This window comes from Coregonus clupeaformis, chromosome 35 (genome assembly GCF_020615455.1).
Source record: "Coregonus clupeaformis isolate EN_2021a chromosome 35, ASM2061545v1, whole genome shotgun sequence".
Lineage (NCBI taxonomy): Eukaryota > Metazoa > Chordata > Actinopteri > Salmoniformes > Salmonidae > Coregonus > Coregonus clupeaformis.
Window position 1 is genome coordinate 25,721,373 of NC_059226.1, and position 21,989 is coordinate 25,743,361.

General features: G+C 44.7%; 1 pseudogene; it reads right to left on the reverse strand.

The window, feature by feature from the left end:
• Positions 1–1,847: 1,847 nt before the first annotated feature.
• Positions 1,848–21,989, reverse strand: part of LOC121551133 — a 100,858-nt pseudogene continuing 80,716 nt past the window's right edge.

The following is a 21,989-nucleotide window of genomic DNA, read 5'->3' on the forward strand; positions in this document are numbered from 1 at the left end:
GATTTTAATGGTAGGTTTATTTGAACAGTGAGAGACAGAATAACAAAAAAAAAATCATGTCAAAAGCATGTCAAAAATTGTATCAATTGATTAGCATTTTAATGAGGGAAATAAGTATTTGACCCCCTCTCAATCAGAAAGATTTCTGGCTCCCAGGTGTCTTTTATACAGGTAACGAGCTGAGATTAGGAGCACACTCTTAAAGGGAGTGCTCCTAATCTCAGTTTGTTACCTGTATAAAAGACACCTGTCCACAGAAGCAATCAATCAATCAGATTCCAAACTCTCCACAATGGCCAAGACCAAACAGATCTCCAAGGATGTCAGGGAGAAGATTGTAGAACTACACAAGGCTGGAATGGGCTACAAGACCATCGCCAAGCAGCTTGGTGAGAAGGTGACAACAGTTGGTGCGATTATTCGCAAATGGAAGAAACACAAAATAACTGTCAATCTCCCTCGGCCTGGGGCTCCATGCAAGATCTCACCTCGTGGAGTTGCAATTATCATGAGAACGGTGAGGAATCAGCCCAGAACTACACGGGAGGATCTTGTCAATGATCTCAAGGCAGCTGGGACCATAGTCACCAAGAAAACAATTGGTAACACACTACGCCGTGAAGGACTGAAATCCTGCAGCGCCCGCAAGGTCCCCCTGCTCAAGAAAGCACATATACATGCCCATCTGAAGTTTGCCAATTAACATCTGAATGATTCAGAGGAGAACTGGGTGAAAGTGTTGTGGTCAGATAAGACCAAAATGGAGCTCTTTGGCATCAACTCAACTCGCCGTGTTTGGAGGAGGAGGAATGCTGCCTATGACCCCAAGAACACCATCCCCACCGTCAAACATGGAGGTGGAAACATTATGCTTTGGGGGTGTTTTTCTGCTAAGGGGACAGGACAACTTCACTGCATCAAAGGGAACCTCCTTCCCTCAGCCAGGGCATTGAAAATGGGTCGTGGATGGGTATTCCAGCATGACAATGACCCAAAACACACAGCCAAGGCAACAAAGGAGTGGCTCAAGAAGAAGCACATTAAGGTCCTGGAGTGGCCTAGCTAGTATCCAAACCTTAATCCCATACAAAATCTGTGGAGGGAGCTGAAGGTTCGAGTTGCCAAACGTCAGCCTCGAAACCTTAATGACTTGGAGAAGATCTGCAAAGAGGCGTGGGACAAAATCTCTCCTGAGATGTGCGCAAACCTGGTGGCCAACTACAAGAAACGTCTGACCTCTGTGATTGCCAACAAGGGTTTTGCCACCAAGTACTAAGTCATGTTTTGCAGAGGGGTCAAATACTTATTTCCCTCATTAAAATGCATATTAATTTATAACATTTTTGACATGCGTTTTTCTGGATTTTTTTGTTGTTATTCTGTCTCTCACTGTTCAAATAAACCTACCATTAAAATTATAGACTGATAATTTCTTTGTTATTGGGCAAACGTACGATATCAGCAGGGGATCAAATACTTTTTTCCCTCACTGTATATAGTTTGTGTGGAGCTGTCTCAAGTCTATGTGTTCAAACAGCAGACTTCTACTGTTGTAATTCAGCTTAAAACCTAGACGCTAATTGAGTTGAAGAAACAGTGGAACTTGGCTTCAGTGAGCCGTTGTTCTTGGGGGATTCTCTGTGTTAGTTCCATTTGCGCTCAGAGCAGCCCTAAGCTTTATACTGGTGCAATGAAAGTGGATAGGGAGGAAAGTCATTTAAAACGGGTTGTGTCAACCCTACTATTCACACGCACACACGCACGCACGCACGCACGCACGCACGCACGCACGCACGCACGCACGCACGCACGCACGCACACACACACACACACACACACACACACACACACACACACACACACACACATACACATACACACACACACATACACACACACACACACACATTCATAGAGTCATTTAATCAGAAACACCTAAAAATACATAAGCTAGCGCTTCCCTTCAAAAACAGTAAAAATAATGTCTGAAGCTTTTTTTTATCATATAAAAGCCCCCATAGTACAACCCTAAATACTGGTATATAAAAGGAAGAACAATGTTTTATGCACATAAATATTAGGCTTTTCTTTGATCAAGTGATGCTATATTATTTTGGTAATTAACATTAATCTATATCATGTTCAACATGTTGACTAAACAGAACTACTTGTATATGATGTCTTTATAAACATGTCACATCTTGAAAATGATCAAAATACACAAATAAAGCCCACCAATCAGATAATACTTGAGAGGATACATACGTAAAGTATATCATTATACGAATAGTTGAGTAATTATAGATTTCCATAGTTGCATTTGGATCTATATATAATGTGTCTTGGCTTGATCTACTTACAAAATAGTTTCTTTGCAATGTTCCCATTTTCTCAAGAGTTCATATGGGGTAACTACTGAGTTGAAGACGTGATTGACACTACTATAGTACATTAATATGGTATGACAACACGCAGGCGTTATAACACATACGGAACAAGGTATTTTCTCCTGAATGTGGAATATGATACAATCATGTTCACAGTCCATCTCTCTCCTCATAATCGACAGTCTATACTCTCTCACTCTACCTGCTCTAGTAATTCAGCTCTTCCAGAGAGATTTGGCCAATAAGACAATGCTCTGTCATTGTAAAGTGGGGGAACCCATTGGTAGTGTTGGGTGGGTATGCTTGACTTGGACTGAAAGAGGTGCCGGTACTCATTTTGGGTGCTGGTACTGTTTATATCTAGGTGCAGGAGCTCAAGCAGTAGAAAATCTGAGGTGCCGGTGTTCAGCTCCGGTAAGCTCCTGCCCAAGTCAAGCACTGATTATGTCAAGAAAATCTTCAATTACCAGACAAGCACTCTACTGATACAATTAGCTGTCAGATCAAATCACTTGTAGTGGTTTATCCTGAGGTACAGAATGTTTTTGTGCAATACTGAAAAGTGAATAGTTATCAGGAATTGCACTACTTCATAGATGAATCGACAGTGTAGCCTACTAAAAATAATGATTACCCACCTCTAAACGTCACATACACCTCAGTTAATAATACATGAACATGCGAATCAGTGTGGAAAAAATTTTAATTTCAAACCCTACGTCATTTAGCCTAGAGTGCCATCACATTAGCGAGAGCTAGCCCAGTCTCAACCCCAGGTGAACTCTGACCCCTCTCTGTGGTGCAATGGCCCTCACTCTGCATGCTGTCACACCACATCACTGGTAGGACTCCAATTCAAGTGCATTAGGATACTTCAACATTACAGAGCAATCATACAGTTGACAGTGGCGTCTTGTGAAATAAGAATTAGCAGGGCATAATTATGTATTTGTAATGCTAATTGAAATACGATTTTTTGTTTCCTGATTTAATTGAATTCCAATTCAAGAATAGGCCAAATAACAGTGTATCTAATGCCCCAGTAGATTCTCATCCAGCTGACAGCCACAGCAGAAACACACCTCTCTGATCATGCATCATGCGTGCTACAGTAGGCTCACATTGGTTATGGTGACACAGCACCCATCTACAGCAGTCACATGTGCATAACATAACTTCTCCGAAATCAATCAAAAGCACAAAATGAACACAAAACAAATCATAGGAGCAGACCAATGATGACATCAGAAAGGTTGTAGAAATCAGCTGTAGCGGGAGGGCGGGTGTCAGGGGGAGGGGTCAGCATTGGGACCTGGAAGCTTTTAGTTTGATTTAGCACTCCACGAAGGACGAGGTGTTTGCTTGTTTGTTTATTTGTTTGATTTTTGTTTGTTGGGGGGTAATGTCTCTCTGTCTTTCTCTCTTTTTCTTTCTGTTAGTAGGGAGTGAAGCGACTGTACCCTCCTCTGTATAGGCTAGCCTGCAACATCAAAGATGAAAAAGGACCAATCAGTATTAAGGTGGCGACAGCTTGGTTGTTGAATTCTGTTTTTTCCACAAATTTCCTTCCTTTATTGGTTTTGTTAAAATGTCTGTGTATGATGGACATGGGATTAAATAGCATTTAATTGAGCTGGTTTAATCAAAGTAATAATAGTTATTGTTCAATAGAGAATGCATAAGTTGGGTATGTGTGTGTGTTATGAGGAGGGGTGGTCGAGGTGTTGGAGCTGGAGGATAATGAACCTGGTAGTGATAAAGTATGAACGTGGTCTGAAATAATTTTGCTCTTTTTACCAGAGAGAAAAAACCCTTTCCTAGATATCCATATTCTTCTTTTGTTATGCCACATGGAGAAGTGGGCCCCGCCCTCAAATGCAGTTTCCATGCATTAATTACATTAAGCAACAAATTGGAAAATACTGTGCTTGTTTCATGCTTTTGACTGTAGGAAAACATTCCTTATGGAATGGCTTTCCAGGCTACAACAATGTCATAGATCCAACCAAAGCTAATTAAGTTCAAAGGAGTTTAAACATAATTCTCTTTCAAGTCCAACCGTGGTGCCCACACCTTTCTGGATGTGTATTGCACCAGAGGATATTGCTCCCTAGGTTTACTGCAATGCTCTGGTTAACCAGGACAAACACACACACACACACACACACACACACACACACACACACACACACACACACACACACACACACACACTCACACATATCCCCTGTACTCTGAGCAATTCTGCTGCTTTTTGGACAACCTCCAAAGGCGAAGCCCCAAACCTTCAAAGGCTAATTTTTCTTCATTTAAGGGAACCCTCTTACTTGTATAAAACTTTCATCAGTATAAAAAAGCATTAGCACATTTTTTGCATGCCGGAAATCAGCAAAGAGAATTTTAAGCAACCTCGGAGGAACTAATTATTGAAAGGATTCTAAATGCAAAAATCGCTGTGCTCTCCTTCGGAACCATTAATCAAATAGGACTAAAGAATTAGTAACCAAACCAATTATTTTTTCTCAGCACTTCTGAATCTATTTCATGGTGTGTCTCTGCACTGTAAGTTCTGAACTCCTATTGTGTCAAGATGGTTAATTCACTACCAGGGTCTCGTACCTCACCAGCTTCCACCCCACCACAGTGATCCCCTCAACTTGCCTCACACACACAACCCAAGCTCAGACATGAAGGGCCAAATTCAGCCTGACTAAGAGTGGCAGAGAAGGGAAGGAAATTTGGAGGAAAAGAAGCACAGTTTTTAATTAAGTAAATGAAGAGGAAAAAAATTAATGTCTTAATTAATGAAAGCTTTTAGCTAGCAGCTGCACCGGGGAACTGTACGCAGTTTTTTATGTTGTTGAAAAATCGCATGCATGCCGGAATGGTAAATTTGAGTCATTTGTCTGGCAGAGAGCGCTCGTCCCATCAACCTTGTGGGCTGGAGGGGTGAGTGAGAGAACGCCCTCCCTCGAACCCTCCCTCCATCGCTCTCTTTCTCTTCCATGTCCCACGGCACACTGCTGCATGCGTTTGATGGTCGTTAATCTTTCAAATAAGTCTATCAGTCACATGCCCTCATTGTAAAACAAAACATTGAGAAACTATCTCCCCATTAGAGGATGGTCTTTTACTGATAGTATTTTCATCTTTGATGTTAGCTGCAAAAGCTAGCTAAAAACAGACATTAACGATTCAACTTCACCCCTTCAAGTTTAGAGTTTGGCTGAAGGGAAGAATGGAACAACTCATTTGGAGTTGAATAGTGACAGGAATAGAATGATTATACTAGTGTATAAGATGCCCATGTGTTTGGATTGAATTAGTTGTAGTGATCATTCCCATTTTAGTAGTAAAAAGCCTGAATAAAATTAACATTGTATGAGGTGAGATTGTGTGACATAACATGAAACAAATCCATTTCACTGAATTCACAATGACCACATGCCAGAGAATTCTGCTGCGCTCCACTAGGTCGTGCCAAACAGCATGACAAAGAGGGAATAAAGCCCACTGACTTGGCTTAGTTCAATGGTCTTTATCTCCGAGTGCTCCTGGAGCGACAGAGTACTGCGGCTGGTGGCCTCTGCTCTGTGTTAGTATGGCTAGCCAACAACAGGGTGCAGAGGAAAGCGAGAGTGGACTTACCATGGTCCCCACACTGTATGTAGCGGCAGGGCCGATTGTGTGATGGTAGGGGTCTGCTGTTGCATAGACTCTGCCATAGCTGCAATGGAAAAGGACAGGAGATTATGGTCATTGACATAGAGTATATTTTCAATGCTTGTTTGATACTTGGCCCTAAAGTCAACATTTTCAAGTCTCTAAAACAATTATTTCCCTCTCTCTACCCCCTGGTTTAGAAAATGATACAAGGCTGAGTAGAAAATGAGTTCAAAGGTGATTGGATCATTCTCTGTGAATACACATTGTCCTTTTCATTGTCACCTCTATTAGTTGGTAGGGATGGGTACTGAGGGGTGAGAGAAAGAGAAACGGAGAGAATGAAAGAGAAAACAGAGAGAGATATAGGTGCTGGAGGGCTTGGACCCAGTCTGTGTGCGCTCTCTCACCCTGCTGTTGTTTACCCAAGCTGAACAGTGGGCTCACACCCCTGTCTTTTCATTGTTGCTGGTTTGGAACTAATCCTTCCAATTTCCTTCTGAAACAGGACAAGATGTGCGCCTTATTTATTTATTTACTCGACTTCACATATTCCTCTATTGACTTTTTTTTTCTTCAATGCTCGCTTGCAAATGAGGGTCTGTATGGAGCAGATAAGGCACTCCCAGCCAAGGACTGAGGGCATCAAATCAACCAGGAATAAAAACCAAGAGGCGAGAGGGAGAAATGTCATTTTCCTCAAGGAGACAAGACATACAGCCTACATGGCTTGAGCGGGGCGAGGAGGACATTATATAAGTTATATAAGATCTAAATATGGTGTCCCGTTTGAGTCCAACACCCAAGGTCAGTGAGCAGGACGTGGAGGGGTAAGGAGCTGGATGAGAAGGCTCCCTGGGGAGAAGATGGGAGAGGATGGGCTCTACCATGACATGGTCAGAGGTGGTCTCTGTGATACTCTTATCTACTGTGAGCACCAAACCCCAGAGGCCCACTAAGGCTAATCTATCTACAAAATGGGCTCTCACCAGAGTGGCATTGCTAACCACCTCGGGGTCAAACGGCCCCTCAGAACTTACATCACGCGGCTTCACTACGCTGATTGGCCCCTGGCAGGGCCTCTGTAATACAAAGCAGGCCTGTGGGCACAAGCTTTTTGGAAAATGAATGTTTCATATTTTACGGGGATTTGACAAGCCTCTTATGATCCCTGTGACCTCCTTTCATGATTGGCTGATTGCTCCGCTGGTAAGTCTGATAAGGTATTGCTGAGACAAACCCCTATTGATCCAATGGGCATGACCGCTTATTCAAAAATAAACAAACAGACAAGGGAAGCAAAACAAACCAAAACAAACAACTCGGGCGAATTACATTAAATCTCAGGGGGAAAATATAGGCAAGAGAAACAGGAATTAAATCACTCCCAGAGGAAAAAGCCGCTGTCCAATTTCTGCTTCCTCCGAGCACGGCTGCTCATAATTCGAAGCGCGGCGAGGCCAGATAAATCTTACATTATCGATATGATCTTCAGGCTCTCAGGCAGGGTGTACGTTATCACAAGTGACATGCTCAATCCCTCCCAGATTAGATTCCCAAACCAGCCCACATCCAGTCTGACAGCGGCTTTGAAGGCCCGAATGAATCAGCCACGCCTCCTCAAACGGAGCACACCTGAACCCGAATGACATCAGTCAGAAGTGATAGAGTCCCTGCCCATCCATCCCTCTCTCCCTTCCTCCTGCAGACCCCAGGCCATTCATAAATACAGTTGATATACCCGCTCACCCGTCAAAGGCAGAGAGGCATGGGATAGATCTTCTGTTCTTTTTTCATCTTGTCGAACAAGGTTACTTTTTTTGTGTGCTTTAGCCTGAGGCTATAGTGGATCTCCTAATGGACAGTTCAATCTAAGGGAGGGTCACAACTCCAGAGAGAGTTTATCTTCACCCTTCTATGTGGGAGATACTTTGGAGAGTGGGGAAAGGTTGAAGTCATTTGTCAGACCTTGTCACAACTTCTAATTTAATCCATCACAATATCAATGGTCTTTTCTTTTTTCAAGTAATATTAGTTATTCTATATTATGTATTATTGCAGCACGTGGAATGCACTCACCTGTCACTGTAGGCAGCAGCTGTGGTGGGCTGGGCGTATCTGTATGCAGCGTAACCCCCCTGTTGGAAACTCAGACAGTTAGACAACCCCCCACAACAGCATGTATATCACCAATATAAACAGGAGGAGAAGAATAGCATTTACTAAAAGATCCAACATCGGGTTTGAAACATTGTCCATTGTTGGGAACATATCAGAACTGCATATTCTGTTCATTTTTCAAGTATTCATATGAAACCATTCAAAAAGTCACATTTCTTTAAATTGAAGAGTATGCACAGAGGCAACGCAAGGTGCAAGACTCCCAGAATACAGCCAGAGGGAGCTGTTTAATATTTGGTGGCTGAGGCATCGGAGAATGAATGATCCCTGTGAGACTGGGGAGGGGAGCCAATGCGTTCCCTCTGGGGGACAGTGCGTGACAGGAGGTGCACAACACGGTCCACATGAGACAGAACAGAACAGTTGTGTGATAACGCTCCCCAAATTCAGTCCACATTCAGAATGGGGAAGCAGCACTGGCCTGCTGCATTATTGAAGAGACCCCTTTTTCTTTACACGTACCATGTTGCACAGGAGCAAACCAAGACGTACAGTGCCTTCAGAAAGTATTCACACCTCTTGAGTTCTTACACATTTTGGTGTGTTACAGCCTGAATTTAAAATGGATTAAATTGAGATGTTGTGTCACTGGCCTACACACAATACCCCATAATTCCAAAGTGAAATTCAGACATTTTTACAAATTATTTAAAAATGAAAAGCTGAAATGTCGTCAGTCAATAAGTATTCAACCCCATTGTTATGGCAAGCCTAAATAAGTTCAGGAGTAGAAATGTGCTTAACAAGTCACATAAGTTGAATGGACTCACTCTGTGTGCAATAATAGTGTTTAACATGATTTTTGAATGACTACCTCATCTCTGTACCACACACATACAAGCATCTGTAAGGTCCCTCAGTCGAGCAGTGAATTTCAAACACAGATTAATCCACAAAGACCAGGGAGGTTTTCCAATGCCTCGCAAAGAAGGGCACCTATTGGTAGATGGGTAAAAATAAAAAAAAGCAGACATTGAATATCCCTTTGAGCATGGTGAAGTTATTAATTACACTTTGGATGGTGTATCAATACACCCAGTCACTACAAAGATACAGGCGTCCTTCCTAGCTCAGTTGCCTGAGAGGAAGGTAACCTCTCAGGGATTTCACCACGAGGCCAATGGTGACTTTAAAACAGTTTGAGTTTAATGGCTGTAATAGGAGAAAACTGAGGATGGATCATTGTAGTTAATCCATAATACTAACCTAATTGACAGAGTGAAAAGAAGGAAGCCTGTACAGAATAAAAAATATTCCAAAACACGCATCATGTTTGCAACAAGGCACTAAAGTAAAACTTCAAAGAAATGAACTTTATGTCCTGAATACAAAGCGTTAAGTTTGGGGCAAATCCAACACAATACATCACTGAGTACCACTCTTCATATTTTCAAGCATAGTGGTGGCTGCATCATGTTATGGGCATGCTTGTCATCGGCAAGGACTAGGGAGTTTTTTAAGATAAAAAGAAACGGAATAGAGCTAAGCACAGGCAAAATCCTTCCAACAGACACTGGGAGACAAATTCACTTTTCAGCAGGACAATAACCTAAAAGTTGCTTACCAAGATGACATTGAATGTTCCTGAGTGGCCCAGTTACAGTTTTGACTTAAATCAGCTTGAAAATCAATGGCAAGACTTGAAAATGGCTGTCTAGCAATGGTCAACAACCAACTTGACAGATCTTGAATCATTTTAAAAGTAATTATGTGCAAATATTGTACAATCCAGGTGTGCAAAGCTCTTAGAGACTTACCCAGAAAGACCAAAGGAGATTCTATGAATACTTATATAAATAGATATTTCTATATTTCATTTTCAATAAATTAGCAAATATCTCTAAAAACATGTTTTCACTTTGTCATTATGGGGTATTGTGTGTAGATCTGTGAGAAAAATATGTATTTAATCAATGTTGAATTCACGCTGTAACACAACAAAATATGGAATAAGTCAAGGGGTATGAATACTTTCTGAAGGCACTGTAACTGGGGCTTAGTGTTTGGGATGTCAGGACCTGTGTATTAATTTGAGTGGGAGAAGGAATTAAAAACTTGATTGAGGAGAGCAGTCATTACTCCAACTGAAAAATGAAGCTGTTCACCTACTGTTTTTCTATTAGCGCCAATCTCCATCCTACATCCTATGGTGGGTATATAGGTGATAGTGCTGAGAGTGCTTTTTGAGTTCGGTTTGGTTTCGGTTTGACTATTAAAAAATAATCACGGTTTTCGTATATATATCTTTTTTTAAACATTAAATGCACTACACATTATGTCGTTTGAATGCTGTAACAGCACAGAATAAAACAATTAATAAAAGTCCCATGATGGTAGTGACTGTCCATTACGTCAAATTTAAGATACTGCTCTCTATCCCTCTCGATCGCACATCTTCTGTATCTTCTCTCCCTCTCAGTGCGCCCCACACAGACCAGACAAGTAGGTAGTTAATTACCACGTTTTCCGCGATAATCTACGTCAAATATTGGCCTGTTGGAAACTACAACTCTCTACTACATCGCACAATATAGAGAAACTGGGCAAAGTGCGCATTGAGCTCACAGAAAAAAATAAAAATAAATGAGATTTCAGTTAATCGCTCAGCACTAATAGGTGGTTGTTAATGATACATGTTTTCATTTATTTTTTTACTTGGGGAGGGGGGGGTCCAAAGACGAGCTACACTACTGTGGAGATGGAACGTCTAACGACTGTGGCCAGGGCTCTTTGGGGAATCAGGTCAGAGGGCAGATGGGCCAGGCGCTGGGTTTGAGTCATCCCCCCTGCCCATGGAGGCAGGAAGTAATGGCTAAGGTTTACAGCAACAGAACCCAACAACACACAGCCACAATAAATCACTTGCACACATTGTCAAATCCTGCACACAACAGTCCAACACATTTGTTATTGTGTCTCGCCCCATTGTGTGTACATGCGTGTACACGTCACGTGTGTGCCTGAGTGTGTATGAATATGAATACACCATTCCTAATATACTCCCTGTGAAGCAGGGTCTCATGTTGTGGTATCATCCTGGATGCTCTTTTTAATGGCAAGTGCTTCAGGACTGTTGAAATTAATGGAATTTGACTAGGTCATGACAGTGACAGACATGGCTACTGTCTTCTAAATGATAGTGGAGGACAGAGAGGCTTGTGGGACTTGCTGTTGTTGTCACAGGAGAAAATATGGGTGCACTCGGGCAGTCTGAAGCCGTTCAGTGTCCGTGCAGTGGCCACTGCCAAAACTAATGTCAGTAAAGCACAGGGGGAAAGACTGACGGCTTGAGCGATGGGGCGAGATACCCCGGGACTGGTCAGAGGGCACTGAGACCCAGGGCTTAGCTGGAGGTGAGGAGAGGAGGGAGGGAGGGAGGGAGGGAGGGGGGGAGGGAGGGAGGGAGGGAGGGAGGGGTTTGGAGCCAAACACCCAGGGCCGACATGACCGCTTTAAGCCACTTCTCCTCTACAATGTTCACTCTACGGCCACTGGTGTCGCTAACAGCCACTCACAAACAGTGCTACGACATGGGGCTGTGTTTGAGCCATATATCATTGTGGAGTCCAGCACTTTTGTTCCCAGACACTGGCCCTTTGCTCATATGCAGACAGGGTGAAAGTAAGAGGCAATCAGTAGCACTGTTGTCTGGGCCTGCTGTCATCTCCCTATTGCAGAGGACAAAAAAACCTACAGATTCAAACAACAAATTACATCCCCCCCAAACGCTTGGACTGCTGTCAAACTGGGGCAGCGTGGTAATTTCAGCATTATCTCCACAGCGTCCCCCTTTTCTCTGTCAAGGGCAGCGTGCATTGGGGCCGGCCTGACGCTGTGTGTGCTGTGGCCCCTGCCTGCATGGACAGCCCCAGAGGGAAGCTTAATCCCTTTATCTGCCTCCGCTCCTCTTATCTCTCACACCGTGATGGCTGGGAGGCACACAGGCTCACTAAGGCCCCACGATGGCCCCCTGGGCCAGACAGAGAGAGGGCTGTCCCCGCCCAGACACACAGAGACAGACAGAGACAGACAGACAGGCATGTATGTTCGCAAACACGCACGCACGCGCACACAAACACACAAACACACAGACAGGCACATACACAAACACACAAACACACAGACAGGTACAGATATAGGGCGGAGACAAGCCACCTCCAAAAGCCATTTTAAGGGGAGAGACGACCCGACTTGACACAGGACACTGAGCTGGGGTCTGTCTGTTTGCCAAAGTCTGACATCATAGGAGAGAGAGGAAGAGGAGGGAGGAGCTGAGGGGTTTTACATTTTGTTGTCGGGTTTCTTGGCACGGCAGACAGAGGCCTAATCGACGCGGGCTTGGCAGAGAGGCAGGGGTAACGCTGGGGGCTGGAGAGATTGCGTTTTAGTCTCCAGGGCTGGCTGCTTTTGTCTGCTTTACTTCTGTTTCATCTGAGCACGCAGAGAGAGAAAGAGCCAACGGTACTTACATAGATTTCTGCTCCGTAGAAGCCATCCTGGTACACCACTCTGTGAAATGAGAGAGCAATGGGGGAGTTAATCTGGGTTATGGGTGGTTTTATATGCAGCCAGATTGGATCGGCACACTGATGTTTAGATCCTAGCCTATTTCCAATGAGAGCAAGTCAAGCAGACATTTGCATGGCGTAAAACAAGAATGATGGAAGTGGGCTCTGCACGTCTACAGGGTCAGCTCTTAGCAGCTGCAGCGCACTACAAATAATGAATGACATATTTAGGGGGGGAAATGCATCCATTTCACAATTCCCATGCAATTTTCTGCTCTGGTAAAAAAAAAAAGGTATTTCCAGTCACTGCAGTGTTGTCAGGAGGCTACGGTGGAGGGGAGGAGGTAGAGAAAGGGACGGGGGGGATGAAAAGAGAGAGCTCAGCAGGAAGGAGCTCGGTCATATGATGCTAACATATAAATCACTGGGACGTCAGGAGAGGAAGTAGGGAGTGGAGAGGAGAGGAGGTGGGGAGAGGAGAGGAGAGGAGAGGAGAGGAGAGGAGAGGAGAGGAGAGGAGAGGAGAGGAGAGGAGAGGAGAGGAGAGGAGAGGAGAGGAGAGGAGAGGAGAGGAGAGGAGAGGAGAGGAGAGGAGAGGAGAGGAGAGGAGAGGAGAGCCCCAGAGTGGGTGGGAGGTGTAGAGGACCCAGAGTCCTAGGACCCGTCCTCATCACTGGAGCCCTCTCCTCCCCTCTCCTCTCTTCCCCTCTACTCTCCACTCATCGCCACAGACAGGCCCTGATCTAATCACAGATAGCCAGGCAGCCAGGCTAGGCCCAGGGTTAGCTAGACCTCTCCTCTCCCCTACACTCCCATTGCCACCCAGACACCCAGGCAGGCAGCCAGCCAGGCAGGCAGTGTGCTGATAAGAGAGAAGTGTGAGGCTGAATGCTTCACATCAACCAGGAGATCATCACAGTCCAGTGAGACCTGCCCAGTAATATACTATCTCTGCTTTCTATAGCTTCCTATGGCCTTGATATTCATCCTTTGCAACACACACACACACACACACACACACACACACACACACACACACAGATAGCACTTATGCACAAATGCACACACATGAAATAACACAATTGTTTGCAAATGCAGCCACCAAACGTTTGAGAGTAGAACTGTTATAATAGCATGGTTCATTGTTGATGTTGTCAGTAAAGTGTACTACAGGTCCACAGATACTCACGCTCCATAGGCTGGAATAGGTGGTGGAGGAGGTGCTGTGCGGAAGGTGTTGTACACAGCCCGCCCCCGGCCTCGCAAGTGGGCACCCCTATAGGCCACCGTAGCCCCTGTGGCCGGGTAAGGGAAACCTGTTACTGTGAATAAAACACATAGGAAGGAGGACTTCAGAGAGATGGAATGTTGGCATTGCTTACATTACTGACAGAACACATTATATAGAGACATGTGGCAGTGGTTTCTCCTATGACAGAATACATTAGGGAAAGACAAAGAAACAATAGATGTAATCTTTTCTGGGTGCGCCTCATCGAGCACTCTCCCCTTCCCCAGTCACTGCTATGTGCCGTACTCAGCAAGGATCCACATATTGCTGTACGCATCCTTCCTGACGCCGCCTGCCACCGCCTCCCTCGCCACCCAGGGGTAGCCTTGAAACACAGCCTGGTAATGGATGCAATCCCACTAGTTTCACACCGTGGCGTTCACCTGGTTTAGGCAACAGTATGCTAGCTGAGGGGGAGGGAAGGTTGTTCTAGGTTGTTGTAGGTAGGTAAGGAGCAGTGTTGTGTGGTGTTGTAGTACAGACAGAGACAGGTGGGAGGTGAAGGTTGCTGTGCAGCAATGCTGGATGTGCAGGCCCTGGGGGAGCATGGAGCAGATGGGCTGGACAGTGGGACCACTGAGACCCAAACCTCCGGCTGACCCCATCCCACACCCCATCTGTGACCCCCCTCAGCCTATCACAGTCCCACACCTGTCCTCCAGCAGCGGTTACCAGCCAATGGTGATGGGGGGATGGGTGGGGGTGTTGGGGGGAGGTGCCATGGTCAGCGTTATAAATTAGAGGATAGGCTCTGGGCTGGGAGATCCCCAGATCTCTCCTTAACCTTCAATCAGTCCAGTCACTGTCTGATTACGAACTGCAGCGCTGCATACAAACACCTCTCTCTCTCTCTCTCTCTCTCTCTCTCTCTCTCTCTCTCTCTCTCTCTCTCTCTCTCTCTCTATGATTAACCTGGCAAAAATACAACCCCCCCCCCTCTCTCTCTCTCTCTCTCTGTCTCGTCATGATTAACCTGGCCCTGCGTTTAAGGTTCCTCCTGCTCTCGCCACAGTCTCCCCCTCTCCTCTCCACCCCCACTCCATCACAACAATGCTAACCCATCATTTCTATTATTCTTCATCCTGGGCAAAAAGCCCCCTCATCTCCCTCGGACTGATTCAGTCATTACCTTGGCATGATTTGGGTGAATTCATTTTTGCAGTGAGGCTGGAGTGTAACTGTGTATGAACAGGAGGGTATATAGGGAGGAGCAGGAGATCACACATACAACACATTCATAACACTATCAAATTATCTTCCAATGGACTCACAAGAGCAAAACTAAACACAGTGGAATCACACCTAGTGATTTTACAGTAAGTCTGCAATGGAGTTATATGATACCCCGTATAGAACCACTCCTATAGACTGGTATAGGATTTCGTCTGGGGGGTCAATGGCCCTCACGGCTAGCTGTATAGTGTAATGTAGTGTTAACCCTGCAGGTGGATGGGATTGGAAGCGTCCTAATGAGCGGTACACACCAGCAACCCTGCTGACAGGGAGACAGATTAGTGGTGCTTTTTAAAACACGGACAGCCAGGTTTAATGTCTGACGCCATTAACATCTCCCTCCATTAGGGGCTCCACACCTATTCAACGCCTGCATGTCATTTGGGCGGGAAACTCCCCCTATTTCCTCCCGAGCAGCCAGGGCACTTTGTTTGCTGCCGACCCAGCAGCAATAAACTGGTAAGACTCACAAGGTGGTCCTTTCGCTTTGGTGATTTATAATGCTGACCTTGACATTTAAATTAGTCTTTTTTTTTTTGGAGAGTCTGACATATAAGCTCAGTTGCTAAATGGCAAAAACAATCCTCTTTGATATTTTCAGGAGTTTTTTTTCTTCTCCCTTGTACAAATCGCTAGCATTTTTAGGGCTCCAAATCTTCAATTTCCTTCTTTTAGGTGGGGGGGGGGTTGCAATCTGCGTTCTATGATATATGTGAATGTAAACTCATAATGAGTTGGCGATAGGCTACACTGCTTCAATAATAACCCATAAATCAAAAGTTGTTGTCACACTTTGGTAAACCCATGAAAAGCAACAACAGCTACAGCGGCGTTTGGGAGCACAAAACTGGTCTAGCCACCAAAGTCAAACACCTTTCTGAGAGAGAGGATGGATGGCTGGGGGAAAATCGGAGTAATGTGCTGGAGGGCGGCAGGGTCACACCGCACCTCATATGTCATATGTGTCAAGTTGAGGGAGCTCAATACCTTTACACAGCCAGCCAGCCAGTCGGACCTAACCTCTCCTAATCCTGCTCTGTGCAAATTATGGGGTCAAAGCCAGCCTTGAAAAAAATTTCTCACTGTTGATCTCTTTAATGCTTCCTGCTCAAATAAGTCAGTGGAATGAGCGCTTAATTCAAGCACTGGGGACCCAAAACAGCTTAATCTAATCAAGTCACTGGAGCTTAATTATCCCCTCAACAATGAGAGGATCTGTCCAGATATATTAATATGACAATTAGCCTTTCTATTCTGTCATTTACTCAGCTGGTGGCTTTCAGACGGTCCACACCAAACTTCACCTTTGGAAGTGAAAACATCAAGAGCTCTACTCATCTCCTTCTATCCCCTTAGGAATTAGTAGCAGAGAGAGAAGAAGTGGCTCTCTGACTCGTACAGTCTTGTTTGAAATGGATTCCCTGGTTCAGTTAGTGTAGGCAGGCAGAGCGGCTTGGTAGTTGTCAATTGTGCTGAAATTGACACACCATGCTATAGAAAAGACTAGGAAATACACCATTGAAATACATCCTACCATCATCATGAGTTGAGGTATTACATAATATTCATATTTTCATAGTAATATACATTTCTCCCTGGAGATGTATTTTGACGAAAATACAACAAAATATCCCCCATACTAAACAATGCTATCTGTCTCTGCCCTAATATCTCTCACCCTCTACCCCCCACCCCCTACCCCCCCAGTCCATTTGAGTGGGAACCCAATGCGCCTGCTGTTCACAGGACCCCCTCCACAGCTCCCTTACGGAGGGCTCCAGGGAAGTCTTGGGTTGCAGGGGGAGAGGAGGCAGGAGGCAGCAGAGGACATGGGTCCGGGGGTACACACCACAGGGCTGGGGCTGGTGCCGCCACTACCCCAGTCACCGCCACGCAGCCTCCTATCAGTAGGAGGAGCCAGTGTACCCTGCAAGAGGTTAAGAGCAGGGAGCCTGCGTGAAGCTCTCATCCGTCATTCTCCTGAATGGGTTTTGAGGACAATAAACCTGTAGCGCCAGGACGAATGGAGACGGAGTGCGCTGTCACCACACCACGATTTATAGCTCCCAATTTCACTGATCTCCCGCACAGAAATTAGGACTGATAAACAGTGATTAATCACCTTTACATCCCATTTCACTCCCACCCAAAGTATATTAAATGTAGCCATGATTATTCAAGAATACCTCCATGGATGGAACCACTAAAATGTGTTTCTTCTTTCGGGGCCATAACAAAATCATCAAAAACATGGTCAGCTGTTGTTTAAAGGCAGACCTGTTGGCTCCTAGTTAGGCCTTTTTGTTACAGAAATGTATCTCTTATTTATGTTTCCCATGTCCCCAGCTGGCAAGCATATGTTGTCGTTTAGGCTTGGCAAACTTCAGCGCCATGTCAAGACGACTTGAAAAATTAGCAGCCAATAAATCACCATCGCCCCCCGCTTCCCCTGCCTGGAATGGTGGACCACACTCCCTCTGATTTATTACATGATTTGGGCTAGTGTGTTTGTGTGTGTGTGTATCTGTGTGAGTGTGTTTGTGTGTGTGTGTGTGTGTGTTTGTGTGTGTGTGTGTGTGTGTGTGTGTGTACGTGCATGTGTGCTGCATAGGTCAGAATATGTGTGTATAGGAATGTGTGAATCTATAAATGAAAAAATGTGAGTGTTGTGAATATATAAACATATCTTGGTGTGTATTCATTTGTATGGGATCTGCATGATTTTGAATGCATCTGAGTATTTCATGAGGAGTGTGTTTGTGTGTATTGGGAAAGGGATGGTGGTGTGTGTGTGTATGGGGGGGGGTGTAATTGTCAAGGGAAGATGGTGTTGGAACAGGGGGGAGAGTTGGGGGGGGGGGGGGGGGGGGTTGAGGAGGAGGGTGAGAGGGTCTGGAGATGAAATGAAAATGATAGATGACTGCTTTCTGTCATGGACAGTTATTTAGAGGTTCGCCGTAAAGCTGTCCGGGGAATGAACAGATTTTAGTCTAATGAGCAGAAAGGAAAGCCGTTAAAGTGGTGCGATGTGCTCAGCACTTCTTCCAAATGAAATAGTACCATTTCCCCCTCATTAAAATGCAAAGGGTTCATATAACATACAGCAATAAAAGTGGCAGGGAGAGAGATAGGGAAAACCCCACTGAGCTTGTCTCATTCCTCCATTACCCTGACCATGAGGAATACCAGCCTTCGACATGGAAGGTGCCAAAAATATCGCTCACTCAATCTCTCTTATTTGGTTAGGTCTGTAAAAGTCAATCTGGTGCAGTTGGCAAATCCATCCACGGCAGCAGCCTCCCCAATCTGATAACAGTTGCTGGGGCGGCTTGGTCTTAAAATCATTTTTTCGGCTTTACAGTGCACACCCCACAAACAATTGCTCAGGCTGCCTCCACTCTCTCTGTGAGGCTTGGATCATCCACTTCTTATCTGGCCCACAGTTCTATTCCAGATCCACTTTGATTTACAGAGAATTTTGTGTTGGAAGCAGGTTGAGACTGAGCCAGGTTCTAATAAAACCAGTGGGTAGATGTGGATTGGGTCTGTGTGATAGAAGCACTGCTAGAGTGTAGTAGAGCTAGAGTGGTGCTAGACTAGAGGAGTGGAGTAGAGCTAGAGTGGTGCTAGACTATAGGAGTGGAGTAAAGCTAGAGTGGTGCAGGACTAGAGGAGTGGAGTAGAGAAGGATGTCCTACCGGCATACAGTTCAGGACCATAGACAGCTCCCACCACAGGGTTCAGCTTCCAGCCTATGGGAAGAGAGATAGAGAGACAGAGAAAGAGAGAGAGAAAGAGAGAGAGAGAGATTGAGAGAAGAGAGAGAGATAGAGAGAGAGGAGAGAGTGTGTATGGGTTAAGCAGGGTTAAACAAAGTAAGAGAACCCCAAACTAGTGAATATTGTCCTTCATGTACAGTATCTGAACAAAGTTGTAGCTTAGACAAGAGGCAGATCTTACCATTTGTGTACGGGTTGGCCACTTTTTTGTTTGTCATCACTCTTGCTGTTGCATTGTTCACCTGTTCCCCCAAAAAACAAAATGGTGCCACAGTTATAAAATACCCATCCAAAAGGCAGGCCAAATGACTGGCAGAGAAATACCACACAAATTCAGTAAAATTAGTCTGAATTATGCAAATGACCATAGAAGTTCACAAGACTGGAGAGGTTCAATTAGCCAGAGGAGACAATGGCCTTAAATCACCTTTACATTAATGTATTCATGATTTACATTTTCTTTTGAGATGATTCTATTACTGTAGCAAGTGGGAAAGCATGCACCAATTACCTACGGATATGAAAGAGAAAAAGCCAAAAGCAACACAGGTAATTGGTTGGATAAACAAACGTATTCAAAAGAAAAACTAAAAGACAGACCACTTAGATTCCCTCCATTTTGACCTGATGGGAATGACTGAATAGTGGCCTTCATTTATAGTAAACAAGACCAACATGAAAAGTATTATTCTTTTTTAAACAGGCAAGACCAATTGATGTCAACAGGGTGTGTTGGTAGGTAGGTAGGTAGGTCTTCTTTATCCAGATATGACAGTGAGGTCCTTATGGGATGATGAGAGCATACATTCCCTCTCCAGGCATAATGATGGAAAACTGGCACGTCCATCTTGACATGTATGGATCCCTGGTTCCACTGAGTGCTTCCGACACATACCAATATGCATGCATGCATGCATGCATGCACGCACACACACACTCACTCACTCACACACACACACACACACACACACACACGACACACACACACACACAGCGGGCACATGCTTATATGCAGGTATCTTGTGGGACAAAGGTGAGAGCAGGGGCAAGGGAGAGGTCAGCAGGCAGGAGGTAGAAGAGGAAGAAGAAGAAGAAGAAGAAGAAGAAAGGAAACAGGAAATAAGGAAAAGCACCTCTATTTTGCGTCCCTCTACGATTGTACCGTTTAGTTTCTCCCGTGCACGGTCGGCATCTGTGCTCGTTTCAAAAGTTACAAACCCAAAGCCTAAGAGAGCCACGTGTGTCACCAGGCCAGTAAGACAGACAGGGACAGGAAGGTAGACAGGATGGGTAAAATATTGGGTAGGAGGATTAGGGACACACAGAGAGGAAGGAGAGAGGGGGAAGAAGAGAGAAGACAGGACTAGGTGAGCAGCAGGAAGTAGAGTTGTACATAAGCAGTGTTATTAATTCTGTGGTTGTTAGCGAGGCGTCAGGAGCAGCAAACAGAGAATTCAAGGAGAGGTAACGATAACACAGCCTCACACACAGACACACCAACACTAACAAACCTGCCTGTTTTACCCAATTAAACACCACAAACCACCTCTGGAGAATGTCACTGAGCATCGCAGGCATTACACTCTGTTACGCAACATTATAGTCTAATCATTATTGTGAAGACTTCAACAGTATCCTTAGGAAAAACAACCCCAACCCCACTGGAATGAGATGAAGTTGAGCAAGGAAAGAATATTCATAAATTCTTCAAGCAATTTAGTTTAATTCGATCATCAACCATTTATAATCCATTACAATAGCCAAAGTATGCTCTGTAGCAATCAAATTAAGCCATATGTTGGCTCTTTTTTCTTAGACATATCATTATATTACCATTCATCATTGTATTAGCTGTGTCTAAAATCTGATGGGGGCATTTACCATACTATCAAGGTATTGGTTGGTAATAAAGGTAGCTATACATATCACCAACAACATCTGTACATTAATAAATCACATTCTACCTCTAAGGAGGTGGAAGAAAAAAACACTGGCTTTACAATGGGGATATCTCCTTTAAACTCACACCGAAATACCCTCCTCCCCATCCCCCCATCCCTCCACCCCCCACGTGCCCCCCTCCCCTGAGGCCTTTGTCACCAGCTTGAGTTATGGGGACTGGGAGACAAGGCCTGAGATCCATCACCAGCCTTAAGATATGCTGGCCCAACAAGTCCCAGTCCTTTAGTTTCTATATATACATATACAGGGATGGGAGGGAGAGGGAGCCACGGCCAGGCTGATAATTGCTTGAAGATATATAATACTTGTGAGAGATGGAGAGCATTGTGATCTTGTATGCATACACAGGATCTGCGAGCTCCTATTTTGAGCATAAATAACACGGTAGCTGTCCTTGGGGAGAGAGAGATAAAGAAATAAATTCAAAAAGGAATTGAGGGCAAAATTAATCCTTTAGACATTTCGCCTGACTATGGTTGGCCCCTCTATCTTTTTTTTATCATGCACAAATAATTAGCTTACACAGAGGGAGAATGGAGCCTCCATTTTTCAAAGGAGACAAACATATTGAACGCAAATTGCCAAAGCTTCATAGAAAATAGATTGTTTATTAATGGCCTGCTAGGTTCATTATATAGCGTGCAGGGTGCAGGAGAGAGGCATCATGGGTAATGGCTTTGTAGGGCACAAACAATAAATGCTTGTTACGGCGGAGGAGGCAGCTTTATCCGGTGCTCAATCTTGTCTGGCTGTGGGGGCTGAGTTGGAGCAGAGTATAGGTTCCCAGATGGGGGCTGGCTGCATACCTTACACAGACCCCAAACTACCAGGTAGGAGTGGGAATCGATCCCATTCATGGTTGAACACCCAGCTAGAGGAGGCTGTCTAATTTATGAATGGAATGCTCTGGAGCTTGGCACAGACGCTTAAATAAACAGTGGATGACTAGCACTGGGCTGTTTACACCAGAGGATGATATATAGGA